Raw genomic sequence first — 21,325 nt, 5'->3', positions numbered from 1 at the left:
GGTTAAGTGATGGAATAAAGTTTATGAGTGAATGATTCGTGACGCCACCTGTGGTGTTCGGCAATGAAGATGTTAAGCCGACGCTGCAGACAGATCCTCTGGGACAGATGATGTGATGCAGCAATGATGTTGTGGCCCTCCACAGGTAGGGCAGTAGTCCCAGGGCAGTGTAGATGAAGAGATAGAGGAGAGACATAGATGGTGCAGTGTCAGGCACAGAGATGTAGCAGTGCTGAGGGTGTTGCAGGAAGAAGGCAAGGACACAACAGGGTGCAGTTTCTTTGCCTTTACTTTACTTGGCAAATGCAGTCCAGGGTCCAGATTACAGATGGCACAGGAGCTGGCTAGCCTGGAAGCAATTTAGGAATCTCTCTATGCAGATGGGTTGTGCAGTCTCCTTCCTAGCGTTTATTTTTAGGTACTTCCAGTACTGTGTTACACTGAAGTTCCACTTGCTTATTCTCTTTGGAACTCCCTCGTATGGCAGACAGCTGTAGCCTTCCTCTTCTGGCTCACACGTCGCTGTTGTGCCTCCGAGTCTTATGTGGGAATAGAGCATTTACAGCTTCCTATTCCTCCGGTTTCTTTTGCAGGACCATCAGTGTCCGTACAGCCTTGGAGACCGGGCTCCAGATCAGGCGCTATAGCTGGGAATGAGCCTGAACTCTCTGCTCAATCTCCCAGCTCTTCTCCTCCACGTCTACACACGTTGCCCTCCTCACACGAACTCCTGTAATCTTCCCTTCCTGGCCCCCCAGAGAGTACCTCCTCCCCCAGCTCCCTCTGCTGACCTGGGATGGAAACTGTGTTGTGTGTCTGGATAAACTGCCACAGAGATCCTTTATTGCTTCCAAGCATGACATCACCTAGGAAGAAGGCAATGCCACTGTGGCGACCATACTCCTGGGGGCACCACACATGCACAAAAGTGAACAGGTCGGTTGGACAGTGTTCACACCACCCAAGGACTGAAACACAAAGAAAAACACAGTATGACAAACGTGCAAAAATACTCTGCTGTAAAAAATATAAAACAGTAGGCAGAAAATGCTAGTAAAAGATAATAACAAAAACAGGGTATTTAGTTGATACGTTTTTTCAAAAAATGTATACTAAGCCACTCCATCGACGCACAGTATACCCATCTCGGAGAAGTCCTATCTAATGTATTTAAAACCTGATCATGTGAACAGTACCTATTAGTGTTGAGCATTCCGATACCGCAAGTATCGGGTATCGGCCGATATTAGCTGTATCGGAATTCCGATACTTAGTTCCGATACTTTTTTTATATCGAATACCGGAATCGGAAGTTCCCATAATGCTAGGAGCCCGCTCGATTTGATTCAGCCAATGGGGATCCTCAGAAGTGTGGGCACATCCTGGTAGGCATGTAGGCATGTTAACTACTGGCATGGCTGTGATTGGCTGCTGAAATGATGTCATGATGCACTATAAAAACCGCTGCAGCCGCCATTTCTGGTCACTCTGCTGTGAATTCATAGAATCATAGAGTTGGAAGGGACCTCCTGGGCCATCTGGTCCAACCCCCTGCTCAAAGCAGGATTCTCTAAATCATCCCAGTCAGATGTCTGTCCAGCCTCTGTTTGAAGACTTCCATTGGAGGAGAACTCACAGCTTCTCTTGGCAGCCTGTTCCACTCATTGATCACTCTAACTGTCAAAAAGTTTTTTCTAATATCTAATCTGTGTCTCCTCCCATTCAGTTTCATCCCATTGCTTCTAGTCTTTCCTTGTGCAAATGAGAATAACGATGATCCTTCTACAATGTGACAGCCCTTTAGATATTTGTAGACAGCTATTAAGTCTCCTCTCAGTCTTCTCTTTTGCAAACTAAACATTCCCAAATCCTGCAACCTTTCCTCATAAGACAGGGTTTGCAGACCGGTCACCATTCTGGTCGCTCTTTTCTGAACTTGCTCCAGTTTGTTGATGTCTTTTTTAAAATGTGGTGCCCAAAACTGGATACAATATTCCAGATGAGGTCTGACCAAATAGGAGTAGAGGGCAATAATGACTTCACGTGATCTAGACTGTATGCTTCTGTTAATACATCCTAGAATTGCATTTGCCTTTTTTGCTGCTGCATCACACTGTTGACTCATATTCAGTCTATGATCTATTAGTATACCCAAGTCTTTTTCACATGTGCTGTTGCTTAGCCCTATTCCTCCCATTCTGTATATGCTTTCTTCATTTTTATTGCCCAGATGTAGTACTTTGCATTTTTCCCTGTCAGTTAGGGACAGGCTGCTGTTGAAGACTGTGAGGGACAGTTAGAAATAGCGATCATCCAAAATATCTATTGCTCTACCCAGGCTACATAATCCACCACTGTAGCATTTTTGTAGCCCAGCAGCACTGTTTTAATAGCTGTCTGCAAGGGCTGTGTGAGTGCAGACCCACGCTGTGTAGTGTGTCCTGCAGGCACGTCTGCTTGTAGGCCGCCCAGCATGTGTCTCTGCCTCATACACATTTTTCTTTTATTGCTGCTTTTTTTTCTCCTGTATAGTGTGCTTCCATACGTATCCATATACGTTGGTTGCAAACACTAAAGGAGTGGACAGCGGAGCCTTTCAGCAGCCTTTCAGTGCTATAGCCCATTTCTCTGCACTGTTTTTGGCTGTCTGATAGGTCTCTCTGTTTGTGAGTGCAGCTCACGTTGCAGTGTGTTCTACAGCAACCGCTAGCTGTAGTCCGCTCAGCGTGCGTCACTGCCTCATACATAGTCCTTTTTTTGCAGCTAATTTAGCCAGATTTTTGCTCCTATATTAGTGTGCTTCCAACCACATCCATTGTCATTGGTTGGTTGCAAACACTATATAGGATTAGATAGAGGAGTCTTTTTTCTGGCTTGTGCCCTTCAGGGCCAGCCAGACTAGTATCACCCTATTTTTTGGAGCCTCATCAATTGCGTTGTAGGTTAGCTTCCTGCATTGTAATCGCTCCAAAAAGTTTGTGATAATATAGCTTTCAAACTTTGGTCACATCCTTTTCTTTCCCCCCCCCCCCAAAAAAAAAGGAAATAAAGTTCACCAAACACTCCACTTTACAGTTGTGTAGGCCACATTAGATCATATTAAAGTGTAGTACACACACTCTTAGCCAAATTAGTGTTTCTTATACTGGTTAGCAGGTGTTCAGGAATAAGAACACTAAGCCACCCCTTTTTTACTTTTCTGCCTATCTATCAGTCTACCAAGATGAAGAAGGCAGGGAGTAAGGCACGTGGTTGTGGCCGTGGAGTTTCAGCAGGGAGAGGACGGGGGATTCAGCAGGGAGAGGACGTGGGGATTCGGTGTCTGCTGCAGCCACCAGTGACCCGGCATCCCCCACTTTTACCAGGCAACAGTCCTTCATGCGCAGCTTTGTAGGACCTCACCGTACCCCACTGCTGCGTGACGAGCAAATTGAAGCCGTTGTCGGATGGATGGCAGCTAACGCATCCACTTCAATGACTTCCGCATCCTCCCAAGGCCAGAGCACTGAAGAGCAACCATCTGTCTCTTCACCACCTGCCAAATTGCCCAGGCAGTCTGAGAGCCCTGGACAGGAGCCATCTCAATCTTTACTTCTGTTCTCAGAATCTGTTGGCTTGGAAAGAGGTGGCCAGCCAAGCAGCATTCTAGAGCGTGAAGAAGAGGGAGTATGCAGTGATGCGCAACTGCTTTGTCCCTCTGAATCTGAAGAGGCAGGTGGGCCAGTGCCTATTGTCAGCACACCTCAGTGCTCATCTGATGATGATGAGACTCAGTTGCCAATTTCTGGTGCGTACGGTGCTGGCAAGACAACCCAGGACCAGCCGGTGCTTGAAGAGGGGAGTGGAGATGATGAGGTCCTTGACCCATCATGGCGTCAGCCACAGGAAGGTGGTGGGAGCAGCTCTGAGGAAGAGATTCCCCGAACGGCCAAAAGAGGAGGGAGAGAGCGGGGGCAGACTTGGTTGCCTGTAGCCTCCACTTTGGCACCCGTGAGGAGCAATCCTCTTCCAAAACACAAAATGGGCGCTCCCAGGACTTGCAGTGCGTGGTCTTTTTTTGACACAGTTGCAGATGACATTTGCTTTGTCAAATGCAAGCTGTGTCATCAGAAAGTGAAACGAGGGAAAAATGTGAGCAACCTCAATACCACAAATATGTGGAAACATGTGCGTACCAAGCACGAGGTGGAGTTACACAGACACACTGAAGATGTAGGCCAACCTTCAGCAGCACCTACCACCTCTTCAGCTCATGTTGGGGCCTCTTCCTCCAGCTCACACACAGCTGGTTCAGCTTCCTCACTGGAACGCCATGGAAGAACCACTGCCCCTGTTGTCCAGAGACCCAGTGAAATTCCACCCACTGAACCACGTTCGCAGTCATCAGCACACTCCCAGGCCACTCACCAGCAAATCGGTAGCACAGGCATGGGAGAAAAAGCGGCCATACTCGGCAAACCATCCCCGAGCACTGGCTCTGAATGCCGGCATTGCCAAACTACTGGCCCTTGAGATGCTGTCATTCAGGCTGGTGGAGACTGACACCTTGCGGAACTTTATGTCATTGGCAGTTCCACAATACAATGTGCCCAGCCGCTTTTCTTTCAGCAGGCAAGCCGTCCCTGCTCTGCAAAAGCATGTGGAGGGAAAAATTAAAAATGTGCTACTAAATGCCGTCAGTAGCAAGGTCCACCTGACCACCGATGCGTGGACCAGTAGCCATGGACAGGGATGATACCTTTCCCTCACTGCCCATTGGGTCAATGTTGTGGAGCCGGGTACAGATCTGGAGAGTGGCTCTGTACGTATTCTGCCAACTCCAAGGATTGCATGAATGCAGTCTGTACATATTGAGTCCTCCTCCTACTCTAGTTCCTCGGAATCAGCACTGCGTGAGCCTGTTAGGCCAGATATGAGCACAGGTGTGGCCAAACGTCAACAGGCCGTCCTTAAATTAATTTCTTTGGGGAATCGGAGCCACACAGCACAGGAGCTCTGGAATGCCATCAAGCAGGAGAGCGATGTGTGGTTTGTGCCAGCGAATCTCCAGCCAGGTTTGGTAGTGAGTGACAATGGCCGAAATCTAGTGGCAGCTCTGGGCCTAGGCAACCTCACTCACATACCATGTCTGGCACACGTGCTCAATTTGGTCGTGCAGAGCTTTCTGAGGGACTATCCGGATCTTGATGCACTGCTGCACAAGGTTCGCCTAGAGTGTGCTCACTTGCGGTGTTCCAGCATGGCAAGATCGCGCATTGCATCTCTGCAACGCCGATTCCGCCTGCCAGAACATCGCATCATATGTGACCTCCCCACCAGGTGGAATTCAACGTTACATATGTTGAAGCGGTTGTGTGAGCAGCAGGCAGCAGTAATGGAGTACCAGCTGCATCAGGCGCAAACAAGTCGCACTGTGCGCCGTACACACTTCACCACCACTGAGTGGGCAACTATGAGGGACATCTGCCAAGTTTTGCGTGCCTTCGATGACTCCACGCGGATGGCCAGTGCAGATGATGCACTAATCAGCATGACTGTCCCCCTCATCTGTCTGCTTCAAAAAACCTTACAAGCACTAAGTGAGGAGGTTTTTGAAGAGGTTGAGGATGAGCAGTCAGAAATGCCATCTGCTTCTGGCAAGTCTGCGCAACGTGCTTCCACACAAAGGCCCAGGCAGGGGACACTTAGTGAGGAGGATGACGAGGAGTCAAAGGAGGAGGAGGAACACATCTCTCCAGAGGAGGGAGGTACACAAGGCTCTAGTAGTCAGTGTGTACAGCGAGGGTGGGGTGATGCTGAGCAGGCAGAGATGCTGCCTCAAGCTGCGGACAGCGTTTCCAGTCCAGTTGGCAGTCTGCAGCACATGGTTGATTTCTGTGACGTCCGTCTGCGGTCTGGGCTGCGGCCAGCCAACACCCCGAGAAACACTGATACCCTTTACCCCTATACAGGGATCTGGATTTATAGCAGAGCCCAGGAGGCGCTATCTGAATAGGAGCAGTGGCCAGAGCAGGACAGTCGCCAGAAAGGTGTTCCAAAGACAGGACAAAAAAGTAGTGGTATCCGGGTCTAAACCAGTCAGGCAGCAAGGTACAAAAACAGTAGACAATGGCAGAGTCAGATTCAGGCCAAGGTCAGAGTCGTAAACCAGGAGGGCAGCTGAGGTACAGAATCGTTAGGCAGAAGCAGAGTCAGAAGTCCAGGCCAAGGTCAGAGTCATAAACCAGGAGGGCAGCAGAGGTACAGAATCGTTAGGCAGAAGCAGAGTCAGAAGTCCAGGCCAAGGTCAGAGTCAGTCAACTATAGCAATTCACACAGTAACACGCAGGGGAACCAAGAATATATCCGGCGGCTTGCAAGCCCAGTCCCAAGGTATTTGAGGGATCAGGTCATCCCTCACAGGCTCCCGGACTGATGATGTCACCAGGACCGCCCCCAGGACCAGACCTGATGACGATGCACCAACCCCTTCATGACTGACAGAGGAGCGGAGTCTGCGTCCACTAGACGCCTGCGCAGAAGCCCTTTCACTGTTGCCGCCATCACTCGGGCGCGAGCCACGGCGCCTCCTAGTGGCTGAGGGTGGAACAGCAGGCCCTGAATTCGACGACGACATGTCAGTCCGGCGCCTCCTGGTAGCCGAGGCCTGGACAGCAGGCCCTGAGCCCGAGGGCGGCGTGACAGTCCGTCGCCTCCTAGTGGCTGAGGGCGGAACAGCAGGCCCCGAGTCTGACGGCGACGTGACAATTTCATGCTGCAGTGCTTGTTAAATGACCGCCGCATCGCCAACATTCTCCACACGGCTGATTATTGGGTGTACACCCTCCTAGATCCTCGCTACCGGGACAACTTACAAAGCCTCATACCACAGTTGAACCGGGAGCGAAAAATGCGGGAGTACCAAGAAACACTTGTGCAGGCCATCATGTTCTCCATTCCCCCCGCAAGTGTTGCTGGTAGTGCTTTTAAAGCAGCCATGTGGGTAGAGGCAGTGGAGGAAGCTCTGCACAAAGAGGTAGCAGAGGCAGTGCCGCAGGACAAGGCAAGGCCAGTATGGCCCAAATGTGGAAAAGTTTTGTGGGACCGCCACAAACGGCTACACCATCACAGACGGCTCCAGTCAGCAGGAGGCAACGTTTCCGTCAGACTACTTGTCTTGCCCTGTTAGTGTTATCCCAGACGGCTCTTCCCCGTTCAAGTATTGGGTCTCTAAGCTGGATACATTGCCAGAGCTTAGCCAGTATGCATTGGAGGTGCTGGCTTGCCCTGCTGCCAGTGTATTATCGGAACGTGTCTTTAGTGCTGCAGGTGGTGTGGTAACAGACGGTCGCACGCGACTATCCTCCGATAATGTTGACCGGCTTACTTTTGTGAAAATGAACAAGGCTTGGATCTCACCTGAATTTGCCAGTCCTCTTCCAGAATAAATAATTGGCTGGCAACAGGATCCAGGTCTCCTGTTGTGTTCATGTTTCTATGATCTGAACTTTATTTCCTGGGCTACAGCAACGCCCGTTGTTGCTCAGAAGTGCTGTCCACACAGACAAAACACTCGCTCATCTGTAAGTGGGGTTCGGTAACGTCAGCTGATCCCCTGCTGTGTGTACGGCAAACTCTCCTGCTGCCTACAACTTCTGACTACCTCTGATTTAATATGTTCTCTGATTTGCCCTCTGTCTCCACTCTGTTTTGAGTATTTCCTCCAGCCTACAACACCGCCTGTTTCTGCTCTCAAGTGCCGTCTGCACAATCCACACTTGTTCCTGTGTTACCTGGGTCCTGTAACATCTGCTCATCTCCAGAGGTGAGCACGGCAATGTCTCCTGCTTTGTCTACATTCCCACTACTTGTAGTGGAGATGTGGACAGAGCAGGAGACATTGCCTGACTCACCTCTAGGGAGAAGCTGCTGTTACAGAACCCCAGTAACACAGGAACAAGTGTGGGTTGTGCAGACGACCTTTCAGAGCAGCAACTGGCGTGGTTGGAAGCCAGAGGAAATACTCAAAACAGAGTGAAGACAGAGGCCTAATTGGAGTACGTTGACAGTTAGTAGTAGTCTAGAAACAATCGCAAACTGCCACCAAGTAGGCCTCGGCCTACTACCTGATTTTCCTTGGGCTCCGACACCGCCAGTTGGTGCTCAGAAGTGCTGTCCGCACAGACAAAACACTCGCTCATGTGTAAGTGGGGTTCGGTAATGTCAGCTGATCCCCTGCTGTGTGTATGGCAAAGTGTCCTGCTCCCTCCACAGTCAAACAACCTCAGATTTACACCTGGCTCCAAGTAGGCCTCGGCCTACTATCTGATTTTCCCTGGGCTCCGACACCGCCAGTTAGTGCTCAGAAGTGCTGTCCGCACAGACAAAACACTCGCTCATGTGTAAGTGGGGTTCGGTAACGTCAGCTGATCCCCTGCTTTGTGTACGGCAAAATGTCCTGCTCCCTCCACAGTCAAACAACCTCAGATTTACACCTGGCTCCAAGTAGGCCTCGGCCTACTACCTGAATTTCCCTGGCTTCCAACAATGCTAGTTGGTGCTCGGAAGTGCTGTCTACACAGAAAAACACACTTGTTCATGTGAAAGTGGGGGTCAGTAACGTCAGCTGATCCCCTGCTGTGTGGAGGGCAAAGTGTCCTGCTCTCTCCAAAGTCAAAATACCTCAGCTTTACACCTGGCTCCTAGTAGGCCTCGGCCTGCACCCTGATTGTCCCTGGCTTCCAACAACGCTAGTTGGTGCTCGGAAGTGCTGTCCACACAGAAAAACACAATTGTTCATGTGAAAGTGGGGGTCAGTAACGTCAGCTGATCCCCTGCTGTGTGGAGGGCAAAGTGCTGCTGCCTCCAAATTGTAACTACTTCAGATTTAAACATTCTCTGATTTGGCCTCTGTCTCCACTCTGTCTCTAGTATTTCCCCTGACCTCCAGCACCGCCAGTTCCTGCTCACAGTTGCCGTCCGCGCATTCCACACCTGTTCCTGTGTTACTGGGGTTCTGTAATGTCAGCAGATCCCCCAATGTGTGTCCACCACTGTCTCCTGCTCTGTCCACCTTCCCATGTGGACAGAGCAGGAGACAGTGGCAGACACACATCAGGGGCTCTGCTGACATTACAGAACCCCAGTAACACAGGAACACGTGTGGATTGGGCAGACGGCTGCTGTACGCATAAACTGGTGGTGTTGGTGGTCACGTGAAATCTTGGAAACAGAGTGGAGACAGATGCCTAATTGGAGCACGTTGACAGTCTGTTGTAGCCTACAAACAATCTAAAACTGCCACCAAGTAGGCCTCGGCCTGCACCCTGGTTCTCCCTGGGCTCCAACAACGCTAGTTGGTGCTCGGAAGTGCTGTCCACACAGAAAAACACACTCATTCATGTGAAAGTGGGGTTCGGTAACGTCAGCTGATCCCTTATTGTGTGGAGGGCAAACTGCTGCTGCCTCCAAATTCAAAATACCACAGCTTTACACCTGGCTCCTAGTAGGCCTCGGCCTGCACCCTGATTGTCCCTGGGCTCCAACAACGCTAGTTGGTGCTCGGAAGTGCTGTCCACACAGAAAAACACACTCATTCATGTGAAAGTGGGGTTCGGTAACGTCAGCTAATCCCCTGCTGTGTGGAGGGCAAACTGCTGCTGCCTCCAAATTCAAACAACGTCTTATCTTAAACTGCCTCCAAGTAGGCCTCAGCCTACAAAATGACTATCCCTGGGCTCCAACATCGTCAGTTGTTGCTCGGAAGTCCTGTCCACAGAAATAAACACTCGTTCATGTGAAAGTGGGGGTCAGTAACGTCAGCTGATCCCCTGCTGTGTGGAGGGCAAACTGCTGCTGCCTCCAAATTGTGACTACTTCAGATTTAAACATTCTCTGATTTGGTCTCTGTCTCTAGTATTTCCCCTGACCTCCAACACCTCCAGTTCCTGCTCACAGTTGCCGTCCGCGCATTCCACACGTGTTCCTGTGTTACTGGGGTTCTGTAACGTCAGCAGATCCCCCAATATGTGTCCGCCACTGTCTCCTGCGCTGTCCACCTTCCCACTGCAAGCGGTGGGAATGTGGACAGAGCAGGAGACAGTGGCAGACACTCATCAGGGGATCTGCTGACATTACAGAACCCCAGTAACACAGGAACACGTGTGGATTGGGCAGACGGCTGCTGTACGCATAAACTGGCGGTGTTGGTGGTCACGTGAAATCCTGGAAACAGAGTGGAGACAGATGCCTAATTGGAGCACGTTGACAGTCTGTTGTAGCCTACAAACAATCAAAAACTGCCACCAAGTAGGCCTCGGCCTGCACCCTGATTGTCCCTGGGCTCCAACAACACCAGTTGGTGCTCGGCAGTGTCTTTGTCACGGGTACTCCCTGTTGCCCAGCCTGTTTTCAGCACGCCTGCTGTTTCCGGATAGTGTCAAGGTCACTATGCCACCAATCCGTTGTCCTGTCGTCTTGCGGCCGGGTTAGCCGACTCTACGGTGCCTGCAGTTTAGGTGACTCCTATGTGGGCTGCGGGAACTGGCACTGAAGGCTGGATCCAGAGTGCCAATGGGACATGGAACCCTGTAGGACTGTGGGTTTCGGTAACTGCGGCCGGCTGGCGGCCTGGCTACTTTGCTTTGAATGGGTACCTTCTGCTACCCACCCGGGTTCCAGCACTGTCAGCTGGTTCTCGCCACAGCCTTTGGCCTAGGTGCCTCCACCTCGGTATCCAAAGTCCAGCACCGTCAGCTGTTCCTTGGTAGTGCTTTCTAGCACAGGTACCTGTAACCGTGGTCCAGCACCGTCAGCTGTTCCTCGGTAGTGCCATTGGCTCTTGTAGCTTTTGCTACCCATCTGGGTTCCAGCACCGTCAGATGGTTCTCGGCAGTGTCTTTGTCACGGGTTCTCCCTGTTGCCCAGCCTGTTTTCAGCACACCTGCTGTTTCCGGGTAGTGTCAAGTTCACTATGCCACCAATCCGTTGTCCTGTCGTCTTGCGGCCGGGTTAGCCGACTCTACGGTGCCTGCAGTTTAGGTGACTCCTATGTGGGCTGCGGGAACTGGCACTGAAGGCTGGATCCGGAGTGCCAATGGGACATGGACCCCCTGTAGGACTGTGGGTTTCGGTAACTGCGGCCGGCTTGCGGCCTGGCTACTTTTCTTTGAATGGGTACCTTCTGCTACCCACCCGGGTTCCAGCACTGTCAGCTGGTTCTCGCCAGAGCCTTTGGCCTAGGTGCCTCCATCTCGGTATCCGAGGTCCAGCACGGTCAGCTGGTCCTTGGTAGTGCTTTTTAGCACAGGTACCTTCTGCTTAGTAAACGTGGTCCAGCACCGTCAGTTGGTCCTCGGTAGTGCCATTGGCTCTTGTTCCATCTGCTACCCATCCGGGTGCCAGCACTGCCTGCTGGTTCTCGCCAGAGCCTTTGTCCTAGGTGCCTCCATCTCGGTATCCGAGGTCCAGCACCGTCAGCTGGTCCTTGGTAGTGCTTTTTAGCACAGGTACCTTCTGCTTAGTAAACGTGGTCCAGCACCGTCAGTTGGTCCTCGGTAGTGCCATTGGCTCTTGTTCCTTCTGCTACCCATCCGGGTGCCAGCACTGTCTGCTGGTTCTCGCCAGAGCCTTTGGCCTAGGTGCCTCCATCTCGGTATCCGAGGTCCAGCACCGTCAGCTGGTCCTTGGTAGTGCTTTTTAGCACAGGTACCTTCTGCTTAGTAAACGTGGTCCAGCACCGTCAGTTGGTCCTCGGTAGTGCCATTGGCTCTTGTTCCATCTGCTACCCATCCGGGTGCCAGCACTGTCTGCTGGTTCTCGCCAGAGCCTTTGTCCTAGGTGCCTCCATCTCGGTATCCGAGGTCCAGCACCGTCAGCTGGTCCTTGGTAGTGCTTTTTAGCACAGGTACCTTCTGCTTAGTAACCGTGGTCCAGCACCGTCAGTTGGTCCTCGGTAGTGCCATTGGCTCTTGTTCCTTCTGCTGCCACTACGGGTTCCAGTACTGTCAGCTGGTTCTCGCCAGTTTCTCAGCCTTCTTGTACCTTCTGCTACATTTCCAAGATCAAGCTTTTTGAAATTGTCTTTGGTAATCCTTATTGATCTCCATGACGACGACCCTGATGACGACGACCCTGAAGACCACACCAAAGAAGACCAGAAATATGACCCCAAATAATATGACCAAGAGGACAAAGAACATGAAGACAACCACCAAGATACAGAACAAAAGACAGAAGAGCAAGAAGCAGAAGAAGCAAAAGCAGAAGAACATTAAGCATAAGACTAAAAATCAGCATAGAAGAAATCAAAATTATAAGCAGAAGAAGACTAAGCAGTAAATGGGGGTGAGTCCGTTCCTCCTTGTGGTGCCCCTGGAAAATGCCTGCTGCTGCAGGCCAAACTGAACGCGGAGAAATCCTGTTGTAAATCTTTTGTGACAGGCAGAACGTAAGGTGTAATCTTATAACTTTTATAGATAAGTACTACAGGAATGCCTGTCACCATAAGAAAATGAAGAAAAAGAAGAATAGGAAGAAGATGAAGAAATAGCATATGAAAATTAATAATAGCTGAATAAGAAGAATATGAAGAATGGAAAAAACAAAATGGGAAGAAGGTGAAGAAGAAGAAGATGAATAAGGTGAAGAAAAAGTTGATAAAAAAAATGCTACTGCTGCGGATCATAAAGGAGAAAGTGTGGGAGAAGTACAAAAGAAGGTGAAGAGCATGGAAGTTGTGAAACATACATATCTGACAAAATATAAAAAAGTTAACATAGTCAATATCTTTTTAACTCCGAACGTCTTGAAAAAAAAAATTGCAATTAATGCTATGTCATGTGATTTGAATAAACCACTATGCCTTTAATGCCTCCTCCACCTCCCACAATACATTCTACATGATTCTTATTTGTTTTCAATTATGTAGAATTAGCCAACAAGGAAATAAAGGGCTTTTTTTAATTCCGATACCGGAAGTCCCATTGACTTGAATGGGACTTCCGGTATCGGAATCGGCGATACCCGATATTTTTTTCGTATCGGGCGATACCATCCGATACAATATTTTTGGGTATCGAACGGTATCGCTCAACACTAGTACCTATATGAGCAGGATTCAGAAAGACGCTTCCTGGTGTGGGCACGCAGTGCAAGACTGCTCTTTATGTGCATGTCACAAAAGAGAGGGGTGGGAATCTCCCAAACCTTGCATAACCAAGGAACTAATTGATTAAAAACACATGTGACATGCACAAAAGTGAACAGGTTGGTTGGACAGTGTTCCCACCACCCAAGGACTGAAGCACAAAGAAAAAACACAGTATCACAAATGTGCAAAAATACTCTGCTGTAAAAATATATATAACAGTAGACAGCAAGTGCTAGTAAAAGATAATAACAAAAACAGGGTATTTAGTCGATACGTTTTTTGCAAAAAATGTATGTAAGCCACTCCACCAATGTCATGGACGGTATACCCATCTCGGAGCAGTCCTATCTAATGTATTTAAAACCTGATCATGTGAACAGTACCTATACGAGCAGGATTCAGAAAGACGCTTCCTGATGTGGGCACACAGTGTAAGACGGCTCTTTATGTTCATGTCACACAAGAGAGGGGCGGAATCTCCCAAACCTTGTCCAGCCGACCTGTTCACTTTTGTGCATGTCACATGTGTTTTTAATCAATTAGTTCCATGCTTATGCAAGGTTTGGGAGATTCCCGCCCCTCTCTTGTGTGCTGTACAGGTGCTGTACAGGAGCACAGAATAATAAGGTGAATTCTACACTTAGATTAGTTTGATGATAATTCAGAGTGGTAATGCATGTCAGGGGCTCACATGGGAGGGGTCTGATTCTGTTTGCATCCACTTGGACTTGTGGTCATGCCAGGATAAGCACATTTCCATGTATCTCAGATGAGCGGTATACAATAGACAATGATCCCACCCATCTGCAAAGTCCAGTTTAGAGTTGTACCTATCGTGCTCAACCATAAGAGTTGAGCATTTACACTCACTGGCCACTTTATTAGGTACACCATGCTAGTAAGGGGTTGGACCCCCTTTTGCCTTCAGAACTGCCTCAATTCTTCGTGGCAGAGATTCAACAAGGTGCTGGAAGCATTCCTCAGAGATTTTGGACCATATTGACATGATGGCATCACACAGTTGGCGCAGATTTGTCGGCTGCACATCCCTGATGCGAATCTCCCGTTCCACCACATCCCAAAGATGCTCTATTGGATTGAGATCTGGTGACTGAGGAGGCCATTTGAGTACAGTAAACTCATTGTCATGTTCAAGAAACCAATCTGAGATGATTCGAGCTTTATGACATGGCGCATTATCCTGCTGAAAGTAGCCATCAGATGTTGGGTACATTGTGGTCATAAAGGGATGGACATGGTCAGCAACAATACTCAGGTAGGCTGTGGCGTTGCAACGATGCTCAATTGGTACCAAGGGGCCCAAAGAGTGCCCAGAAAAAATTCCCCACACCATGACACCACCACCACCAGCCTGAACCGTTGATACAAGGCAGGATGGATCCATGCTTTCATGTTGTTTACGCCAAATTCTGACCCTACCATCCGAATGTCGCAGCAGAAATCGAGACTCATCAGACCAGGCAACGTTTTTCCAATCTTCTACTGTCCAATTTCGATGAGCTTGTGCAAATTGTAGCCTCAGTTTCCTGTTCTTAGCTGAGAGGAGTGGTACCCAGTGTGGTCTTCTGCTGCTGTAGCCCATCTGCCTCAAAGTTCGACTCACTGTGCGTTCAGAGATGCTCTTCTGCCTACCTTGGTTGTAACGGGTGGCAATTTGAGTCACTGTTGCCTTTCTATCAGCTCGAACCAGTCTGCCCATTCTCCTCTGACCTCTGGCATCAACATGGCATTTCCGGCCACAGAACTGCCGCTCACTGGATTTTTTTTCTTTTTCGGACCATTCTCTGTAAACCCTAGAGATGGTTGTGCGTGAAAATCCCAGTAGATCAGCAGTTTCTGAAATTCTCAGACCAGCCCTTCTGGCACCAACAATCATGCCACGTTCAAAGGCACTCAAATCACCTTTCTTCCCCATACTGATGCTCGGTTTGAACTGCAGGAGATTGTCTTGACCATGTCTACATGCCTAAATGCACTGAGTTGCCGCCATGTGATTGGCTGATTAGAAATTAAGTCTTAACACACAGTTGGACAGGTGTACCTAATAAAGTGGCCAGTGAGTGTATATTCATATTACCAGCATTTTACGAGCATTTATACTTGTATTAGAGGTATTACCAATACCTCTATCATATTTATTGCGCTCAGGTAGCACTCTCCACTTGTTTCCTCTCCATTCTGCCTCCTGTTCAAGCCTTTGGATGTCAAATAAATAAAATATCAGATTTGTCAGCATTCTTCCTGCAATTGAGACTCAATTGGTATATTTTAACTTACTATTAAAAGTTATTTTTTTAAAGAATATTTCTATGCTATATAATACAGAAATCCTGAGAGATTGGAACCTGCTAACAATAGTACATGATTAAGCAATACAACACGTTACTTGGATGCAACAGCGGAGACAATGAGGAGACAGAAGTATTTAACCAACACTAATTAATTAACTAAAATGAAAAGGAAAAAATATTTATAAGTATATATGAAAAAACGCAAAAATTAAGCTTGGTTTAAGATGGTATACTTGCAGCACATTGGCCATAAAGCATACCAAATCTACAATTTTATGCTATTTTTGATCAAAACAGTGTTGCTTTTAAACCTATGTTAGTTAAATGCATTTTTATTATTTATTTAGTTACAACAGGGTTTATGCTTATTTTGCTTCTTGTAGATTTTGTATAAGTATGTATTGTGGTGTAGTGACCACTGTGTCCACTAGGGAGTGCTTTGTGGGTGTCCCAGGACAGGTGTATAAGCATTTCCAGTGTCCTAATAGGAGTAGGATGATGAATGGTCGTAATGTATCCCAAGGTGTGTGGCGTTGGGATGAAGGCTTGCTTATGTGCTGATCAGCAGAGCTGATCTTTCATTCCAATGTGTCAGGGAGAAGCCTTCAGGTGATTGATGAGACGGGTGGGATCAATCATCTACAAATCCACCCAGGGGTGGGTTTAAGGACGCCATAGTAAAGTGTATATGAGTGTGTGGTGGGCGTGGCTACGGACCATATAAGGTGGCCAGGGTAGGTCACATGGAGTGAATGCTTGGACCCAGTTGGTCCATTTTGGAAGGTCTCGTCTGGGAGATGGGACTCCTTTCCTGACAGCACGTGAATGCTGTGTGTAATGGCTGAAAGCGTTTGACAGTTCCCAGGGAGAGGGAATGAACGTCTGCAGTGAGCTGAAACAGCCATGAGGTAACCCAGATGGGGTGAGAACTGTGAGTCTAGAAAGCCTGCGCATTGCATAACCTGTGCGAGTTCAGGTTTAACAGAGTGGAGCTCTGTCATGGACGCTATGCTGTTTATATGAACTTTATGTTGCTGGTCATGGTTTATGATGCCTGAATAAACCGCATGGACTGAGATTATTTTATAGAAAACCTGCGCCGGATCTGATTATTTGGCTGCCAAGCGAATGTCCCCAACTTTGAATGACAGCGCTACCTTACAGTATGTAGAAGTAAGCAACAGGACTAAATACAATATCTATGCAATTTTCTATTACATACACTGTTCTTGTTTTCTAGCAGTTAAGAGACTTCTAGTGCCTTTATGTCTCAACTTCATGGGCGTCACTCTCGGTACTAGGCTCGACCTCATTGTGGTCTCTATAAGCACCTCTTATTGTTACACTGACCCTAGCAGGGGTCACCGGTATTTCCCGCTAGGCCACAAGTCCTCGATATGCGAGTCACTGGATATACAGTGTGCTCATCTCAGTTCCTGATGCTCGGCCCTAGCCCACTCCCTGTACCCACAGGAATAATCCTCTGCTACAGCTGGAACATCTCTAGAGCCTTGTTTGGATCTAATCACGGGCTTCTACTGATGCTTCTTACAGACTTATACTGGTTCTGTTTACGGACCTCTAATGGCGCTGGTCATTGACTTCTACTGGTACTGGTCACAGACTTCCTCACTGCTGAGGCCTTCTCCGGTATCTAACTACTCTTGGACCCTTCTGTGGTGATGGTGGCTGTTAGCCCACCTAACAGCCACATGACCTGTTCTGGTAAAGGTTTTGGTGCCAACCTTTATCTCGGCCTGACCTTTTATAACTAGTAACTGCAATGCAGGTGTCAGCTGACGTTATGTAATCATCAAAATTCTTACTGCGGGAACATAGGTTCCCCTAATAGGTTACTAATGCTGCAATTCTTTCTTTACTTTCATTTTCAGTTTTGACCAGCAGATGGCCGTGTGCAGTTTCAATTACTCAGCTAGGCATCAACTTCAACTGTATTCTTCTCCTGTCCACTTCTTTTCACAGCCACAGCCAATGATGATAACCTTCTTTTCAGAGTGTCCTTTCTTGTCTCTTGCTCAGTAACAACTAACTATAAAACAGAAACTAAACTTTAGCCTTGGTTAACCTCTTCTATAGGCTGGCTGTCACGACTGCGGCCGCAGATGCGGCCCAGCAGGCGCCTCCTCGCCGACGGCGAGGGGCGGGCATACCCCGGGGACGCAATATGGACCATTTATACCACAGAGGGGGACCCGAGCCTACCCAAACTAGGGAAGGGCAGCAACCGGGATACTGTGGCAGCTGAGCATGTGGACAAAGAGAAGACACGTAGGACTTGATAACACCGTACAACTTCAGGTATAAAGAACGTAAAGTTTACTAAAGTAAAGTCACAGTACATAGACGAAACCGTGCTATGCCAGGCTCCCGATTCCACACCTCCCAGAAGGGTTCCACCCAGTGGACCCCAAGGCACCAACGGATCACCGAGGCACACATAGGCGGGACATCAGGTCATCATGACACAGGCTGGACATCAGAAACACGGACTGGAAATCAGGAACACAGGTCACAGGCTGGACATCAGTACACAGGCTGGACATCAGGACATCAGTATACAGGCTGGACATCAGGACACAGGCTGGACATCAGGACATCAGTATACAGGCTGGACATCAGGACACAGGCTGGACATCAGGACATCAGGATACAGGCTGGACATCAGGACATCAGGATCACCCACAGGACATCAGAGTCATCGGCAGATATCAGACAGGAGTCGTTTGGTTCCGGACATCCGACACGACCTACAGACACCAATGCAGTCATCAAGCTCCAGGCTCCAGGCAGCGGTCATCAGGTTCCAGACTGCGGTCATCAGGCTCCGGGCATTGGACCTAGGAAGGAACTCAAGCGTGATGGTGCTAGGCCTGCATGGAGCTAGCACCGAATGGTAGTCAGAGCACAGGGTAGTAGATGCTCAGCAGGATCACTGGTTACAAAAGACTCAGTCACTGGATGCAAGGCTCCAAACACAGAGGGATTCCAGGAACATAACAGCAGACACAGTTCAGACATGGTCAGGTACAGGATCAAGGATTCAGGCCTGGATATACCGCCTCCAGGGCAGGGTGCAGGAACAGGACAAACCAGGAATCAAGTCAGGGATTTGAACTGTGTCTGCCATGTTTTGGTACCAAAGTCCCTGCCTTGATTCCTGCTTTGTCCTGTTCCTGCCCCCTCCCCTGGAGGCGGTATATCCAGGCCTGAATCATTGATCCTGTACCTGTCCTGTACCTGACCCTGTCTGAACTGTGTCTGCTATGTTTGGGTACCAGACAGGGTCGGGTACAGGACAGGTACAGGTTCAAGGATTCAGGCCTGGATATACTGCCTCCAGGGCAGGGCGCAGAAACAGGACAAAGCAGGAATCAAGGCAGGGACTTTGGTACCAAAACATAGACAAGAGAGGTCCAGGGACACAGACACAAAACACACATGGCAAGGTTCAGGAACTCTGGGAGTAGCTCTAGCCCCGCCCAACAGGGAAGGGGAAATTTATAGGAGATGCCCCTCAGCAATTGGCTGGGGAGAGCATTTCAAGTACACACACTAACCCTGATAAATGCAGGGAAGGTGTGGCTGCGCACTCCTTAAGCACACCATGAAACCATTGCAGCACAGTCAGTGCAGGAACTGAAGCTTAGAGCACCTGGCATCATCTGCAAGCCTAGACACACGTGGAAAGTCATGCACCAGCTTCAAATGACCTCGCAACCCGCGGACAGCTTCCAAAGCGGCAACCAGGGACCGCACATGCGGAAGGTCAAGCAGCAGAACAAAGACCTAGCAACACATGCACAGCTACGCAGCAGAGCAGGGAACTGAGCAGGCTCCATACAGGTAACAGCCAACAGATCCTAGATCAATTAGGGGGAAAGGAGTTAGCGGTTAAAGGAAAGACATGCATTGTCACGCCGACAACCAAATACAGACAGAACGGCATGACATTGGCCCTACAGTTAACCTTGTCATCCCTGACTAACAGGAAAACTACAGCCTATGAGGTAAACCATGCAATAGAAAATATTTAACACAAAAATAACCACAAGTCTTTAGGGAGGGTGTCCCCTCCTCCTTCTTTATTAATTATCATCCATGGCAATTCAAGATCTGTAAAAGCTGGGTTAGAATGGCACACAATAAAGCAATTACAACTGAAGTCTTCATCTTGGCATCTTCTCTTGGTTGACAGCCTCCTTTGGACAGTTTTCCTTAGACAGTCCCTTAAAACACAATAAATGTGGTCCTTCTGGGTAAGAACCCTGGAACAAGTACAGTGACATGTAAAAGTTTAGGCACCCCTGATCAAAATTACTGTATTTATGAACAGTTAAGCAAATTGAAGATTAAATGATTTCTAAAAGGCCTAAAGTTAAAGATGACACATTTATTTTTTATATATGTATATTTTCATCTTTTACATTCTAAAAATTACAGAAAATAAAATTGGCCCAATAGGTTAAGCACATTTTCATGCTCCCTTGCGCCATACACTCCCACAAAAGATGGATCTTCTAATTCTTAGCTCACCAACCATCACCATCTTTGATCACATGCTTCTGGCCGCCATCTTGCACCTTCCATCTTCAGACTCCTTCTTATCTGTGCCACGGGTCTCACCCCAAAAATTACTTTCCTGCAGGGAAACCACATCCTGCCAACTACAAAAATTTAGGTGTAAGGCTGTGTGCACACGCTGCGGATTTTGCTGCGGTTCCGCAGCGGTTTTGGCCCCTGCGGAACCGCAGCAGTTTCTGCTGCGGTGTACAGTACAATGATTCCCTATGGGAATCAAAAACCGCAGTGCAGACGGTGCGGAATTTTCCGCGCGGATTATCTGCGGTTTTCAATCCGCAGAAAGAATTGACATGTCAATTCTTTCTGCGGATTCTCCTGCGGTTTGCCATCTCCTCCATTGAGGAGATGAAAAACCGCAGGGCAAAACCGCAGAGCAATCCGCAGGTAAAACCGCAGGTCTTTTGACCTGCGGTTTCACCTGCGGATTGTACAAAATCCGCGCGGATGAATCCGCACCTTTTCCGCAGCGTGTGCACACAGCCTAAGGAGGACATCTGGCCGACATCTTTAGCCTTGCCCTTAAAACACCATATATAAGGGTTCCTGGGCGTGAATGAGCCAATTGTGGCTCTACAGTGGACACCTTCAGTATTACTTCTAGCAAAAATTATGTGGCACTGGATTCCTTTAAGCTCATGGTGAAGAAGCCAAATGAGTTTGCAAAAACAAAGACCTTTTTACTGACAGTGAAACTTATGTACAGAGGGTAGTAGGAATATATCTTGCTGTTTTATCCTGCATAATACAGAGGCACATTCTTACTTTTTATGGACAGTGGCACATTACTTGTGAGAAACATTACAGATGACCAAGACAAATTGGGTAACTCCATCTTCCAGGTACAGGGCCACAAGGGTCAATGTATTTTGCATCCTAACTGCACTCTTGTGAACGGTGCAAGGGAGCTAGAACTAGCTACCACCTTACTGATGTGGCCCAGCTTAGCTGACCGTATATTCCATCATGGTTGATCTCCAGGTCTTGCTATCACCACCGCTTCCTTTAGCTTTTCCAGTTCTTATGTGCCACAACTTGTCTGCTATAAGGAACTGTCGCCACTGTAAGATTCTTGCCGAGACTTTCTCCCTTTTCCTGTCTTTTGTACCCACACATCATGATGGCAACCTTCCCCTGAGGGTGTCCTTTCTTGTCTCTTGCTCACTAACAGCTAACTATAAACCAGGAACTAAACTCCAGCCTCTGCTAACTCCTTCTCAAGCAAGGGCTGGCCCTAGAGTTAACCCTGTCAACCCTGATTAACAGGAAAACTGCAGCCTATGAG

The sequence above is a fragment of the Dendrobates tinctorius genome, unplaced genomic scaffold (genome assembly GCF_039654945.1).
Source record: "Dendrobates tinctorius isolate UK_male_01 unplaced genomic scaffold, ASM3965494v1 ptg000029l, whole genome shotgun sequence".
NCBI lineage: Eukaryota > Metazoa > Chordata > Amphibia > Anura > Dendrobatidae > Dendrobates > Dendrobates tinctorius.
The sequence above is the reverse complement of the archived record's forward strand: the minus strand, read 5'-3'. Positions refer to the sequence as shown.